The sequence below is a fragment of the Sinocyclocheilus rhinocerous genome, unplaced genomic scaffold, assembly GCF_001515625.1.
Source record: "Sinocyclocheilus rhinocerous isolate Xijiao unplaced genomic scaffold, SAMN03320098_v1.1 scaffold117, whole genome shotgun sequence".
Lineage (NCBI taxonomy): Eukaryota > Metazoa > Chordata > Actinopteri > Cypriniformes > Cyprinidae > Sinocyclocheilus > Sinocyclocheilus rhinocerous.
In genome coordinates, this window is record NW_015650313.1 from 24,661 (window position 1) to 29,953 (window position 5,293).

Sequence of the window (5,293 nt, forward strand, 5' to 3'; positions counted from 1 at the left end):
TATCGGCCCTGAAAAACATCTCATTATGGGGTCAACCGATATCACAATCAACAAGTTTCAAGCTCAATGGCAATCCAACAGTTCATGTCAAGTATGTCAGGCTGGCAAGCTCCTCTCAGAGAAGTTGCATCTCCTCTAAATAAGCCACTGCCATCAAAGCTTTTGTAATAAATGCAACACCTTTAGTGATACATTTCAAGACAATTATTTTAATTGTTTGTCTACACATATGCAGACAAATGACTTTAGCTCAATAAATGGTCACTGTGACTTCATATTCTGAATGATACACACTATAATTAGAAGTTTGAAAGCATCTCAGAGGAGAAAAAATAAATCAAAAAGCAACCAACATTTTCACAGAAAAAAAAAAACAAAAAAAAAAACTCAATTTACGAATGAAACTGTCCTTGAGCATTGGAACTAATTAAATGCATAACTGGGACAGAGCAACAGAACATGGAGAGGCAGCTACATGCAACAACAGAAGTTAGCCGTCTGCTGCATTAAAAATTTAATAAGATCGGTGGGTGTCCACAGCAAATCTCGGCTGCATTGTCCAAACCCAGAGAGGCCGATAGCATGACCATTAAAAATGCAAATTTCTTTGCCAATCACACAAAAAATGGCGCTTATTAAATCACGTGTGAAGTACAGGCATCAGGGTCTATTGGAATCTCATATCAAGAGTTTATACAAACATTAAAAGGGTGGTGATAGAGTTTACTGTGATATCTCAACACCATCCATCAATCAACAGATGATTCTGAAAATAAAATATTAAATAAATAAAACAAACATATACATTTTAAAGTGTATTTATACTTATATATTATATAAGTTACTAATTACTAATATATTATAATTAATACTATATTATATTATTATACATTATTTTATATTATATTTAATACAGTTAATATTTATGCATTGTAAGATTTTCCAATGAAATATTTTTGACAATTAGACACATTCAAATTGCAAAACCAAAAAAGTGAATTTATTCACCATACATTCAAGACATTCCAATATTTACTATCATGAAAAAAAAAACATGTATATGTAAAATTATTTTATATGGAAAGATTAACATTTATGGGAGATTTGAGTAAGATACGAAATAATCCATATCTCTCATACATCTTAGTGGCTCAAGTGATAATTTGGTCAAAAAGCTTCCCAAAATTTCAGTCTGAGGGAGTCTCTCTGTTGTCCTCTGGTTCTCCCTCTCTCGACTAATCGTGCCACTCGTTCACATAATAGCATTTCAAAAGATGAAGCCACTTTTTATTGCATGCCAATTCTCAAAGGCAGTCAACAGAAACAAGCGCGTCATTCATAACGGAGCCCAAAGCCCAGTGTATCACTCTTCACGGACAGAGGGTCCCAGTGAAGGGAGGACAAAGGCCCCACTGCATCGGCACGTTACCAATTAACAGGAATTTTGCCTTAAAAGGCCGCTTTTCCAATGATCTCACTTGAAGCCGACTTAAACTTCCATGGCTTTCACTGAAAGGCATTCACAGAATTCCGAAAGGAATTAAGGCCACTTCATGGACTCCGGGCCCCTTCTTCAAGAGCCCTCAATGGTGTTATGAGCACGTCTAATTAAGAGCATCAGTCCCTCCTCATGAAAGCACCCATAAGGACCATCAACAGCCACGGGCAATGCAGAGAAACAACAGATGAACACACGGATGACGGATACATTAGCTAATTGCTCCAAATCATTATAGGATAAACAGCTCATTGGAATAAACACTAGTACAACAGATTTAAGGGAATACTTTAAAGTTATCAGATGCTCACTCATTACAGCGTTTCAGTTCTGAGTCTTGTGTTAGATTTCTTTATTGGTGGTGCTTATTGGGTTGGGATTCGAACAAACCCCTAACTTAAATTGTTACAGACATGGATGATTCCTCAAATCAGCTTTTTAAGTAAATGCATTCTATTAGCCTACTTTTCAAAATGACTGGACTTTTAAATTTTCACCTGACGGACAATAAAAAGGGTGGTCTATGTCTTTGCATAAAGACATACGCACACCTACTTCAATGAAAAATCACATTTGCACTGCAAATCCATTCTGCTAAACCCTAAGATTAACATTGACACTGAGACTTTTTGGCAAAGACTCAACATGGCAAAGTGCCCGGGATAACCAGGGTGTACAACAACAGAACTGGAATTTATTAAAATTAAATGGAAGTCAACAGAGAAGTTGAAACCCAAAGATAAACACAAAAATGGTTGCTTTACCAGCCACTGTTGTGCTCTATTTCTCAAACCAAAGATGATGCGCTAAACGTTCAAGTGAAGTTGATGGTTAAAGATGCACTCTTAAAAATAAAGGTTCAGAAGAAGAACAATTTTTAGTAAACAGTTCTTAAAGTACCATTTTTTCTTGGTGTAAAGAACATGAATAATCTAAAGAACCCCTTTTCATTATTAAGAACCTTTTGTGGAATGAAAAGATTCCATGGATTTAAAAAGGTTCTTAATGGAACTATTAATGCCAATAAAGAATCTTTATTGAGTGTACTCTTGTTTTTCACAGCAACGCCATAGAAGAACCATTTTGGCTTCTCCTGAGAACCTTTTAGTGAACAGTTCTTAAAAGAACAATTTTTTCTTAGTCTAAAAAACATTTACTTTAATAACCCATTTTTCACTATAAAGAACCTTTGTGTAATGGAAAGATTCTACAGAACTAAATGGTTCTTTATGGAACCATAGATGCTAAATTGAGAACCTTTATTTTTAAAGGGGTCATATGACGCGATTTAATTTTTTCCTTTCTCTTTGGAGTGTTACAAGCTCTTGGTGCATAAAGAAGATCTGTAAATTTGCAAAGACTAAAGTCTCAAATCCAATGTTCTTTTTAGCAGCATCATATGACCCCTTTAAGAGTGCAGCCTTCCAAACATTCAAACCAGGGACTATTTGTTTAGTACAAACCACGCTCTCACTTTCACTTACCTAAGTGCATTTTGCCATGAAGAACGAGGAGGCTGGGAAAACGAAACACTCTGAGGACAGCAAGTGTGGGCGAGGTCTTTCTACCAAGATGAGAAGTGGTAAACTAACAAATTATAGCTCAGCTCTATGCTCAAACTCCCCTGATATGATTTCTAAGGCTCTAAACCCATGACTTACAGTTTTGAACAGAGAATATCTGCAAATGTAAAGCCCCTTAATCTACTGTAAAATGATGCAAGGTGTTTCTCATAAAAAACACTATATGGAGAGAAAAAAAAACATGACTACATTAGTGGACATCACAATTCATGCCATGCACATGTCTGAAAAAGCCTAAAAATGACCAACCCAATCTCACGAGAATAATATTTTACAAGTTGAATTTGTACAATGTGATTCATAGGAATACATACAATTTTTCGAAAAATGTAAGCATTAAGATCCACGCCTAAACATAACCTTCAATGGGGCGTGAACAGAAAACAAAAACAAACAAATGAGATTGTATGAATTTATACAAATCAGCCACAAATGTCAAAACATAAAATAGTTGCCATGAGAGTGTGTTGAAATAAAGTTGATTCAAGCCGATTATGGCTTTCTTAAATTTAAAGATGTCCAAAAATAGGAATTAAACACTCATGCCTTATAGCAAACTCAATATTTAGAGATTTGAGTCATCTTGAGTGGGAGAACCATAATCCCAAACACCGCCAACAAATCAGGCGAGAACTTCTCTTTAGTTCACTGAAGAGGTTCACTGGCTGACTGCCATGTGCAGGAGGCATTAGATAGATAGATAGATAGATAGATAGGGTCTGATTAATCAGTCTATCACTAACACATTTCATTAAAAGTAGAAAAAGAAGCAAGTACTGAATAAAGATGTAAACAACACTCCATCAACGATCTTCGTCTCAGATGTTTAAACCGATAAATGAGAGAATAGTTGTACACATCTATAAAATGAATGTGGATAGCAGATCATATGATTGGCCTGAGAAATATTTGAGTTCATATTGGTATGTCTGTCATGTAATTTTGGCAATATGAACACAGTTTGAGACATTGTTGAGATCTGCAACTCCAGAGGAGACACGCGAAATTACTGGCGTGTTTTTCCTCAGGAGAAACATCCGAGAAGCTCTTTATTTATTCCCAATATTGTCTAGAAGAAACAACTGACATAGTAGAGAAAAATCGGGATCTGATTTGCAATTTTCCTTTCCTACAGGGAGATCTAGTTCAGGTGTGACGTAAAAAAAAAAAAAAAGACAAATTCAGACTAGTCCTTTACAGGACTTCGGCTAGTTTTAGTCATCTGAAACAGCTCACCACATCGCGGTTGTTTGTCACACAGATAGATCAATAATCATACGAATTGCATCCGATTTAAATGGAAAACATCACGAGCATTTGTTGTTGAGACACAATTTTACAGTCCTTTTAAACCGGCGGATCGGAGAAAAAAATACCCGGATTTATAAACACCATGGACAAATAATCGGCATGGATTTCGTTTTAAACAATATGCCATAACGTTTATATATTTCATCAACCGGAAATGTGATTAAATTCACCTTGAGCTCTGTTTTTAATCTGAACGCCCAGCAAAAAATATACTAGCCTATATAAAAATAGCCTAATCCAGTCGTACTCACCTTGTCGAGAACCACTAATGGGGTGTGAATAAAATCCTTTCGTTTTCCGGTTGCTCTGATCGACCTTTGAGTTACTGTTTCCGCTGTATGAATGAACGAGGCTCAGCTTTCCATAGTCAATAACGCTGACCGGCTCTGACAGAAGAAATGAAACGGAGCGCGTTTAGTGCGTGTTCATGACGGGGGTTGCCTGGGAATGCGCACAGCTGCAAGAGTCATCGTTAATAACAATGTCACGCCGGAAACAATTAATATATCCAGCGTCACGATCAAACGCGATCGGGAATGATCTGATGCCTGGATACGCAGCAGTAGCTTATGTCGTCCCTGAGAAACCGCGCACGGCCGAAGGGGAAGCCGAGACCCATGACACCCATATGATGATGGGAAACTGGAAAGGCAGCAGGGAGGGCAGGGCGCTTTGACGTGACACTGTTTTACTACGTTACACTTGACTAGAAGAGACAAGTCTGCAACAGCAGGAGAGAGACAAGTCTGCAACAGCAGGAGAGAGACAAGTCTGCAACAGCAGGAGAGAGACAAGTCTGCAACAGCAGGAGAGAGACAAGTCTGCAACAGCAGGAGAGAGACAAGTCTGCAACAGCAGGAGAGAGACAAGTCTGCAACAGCAGGAGAGAGAGGGAGAGGGA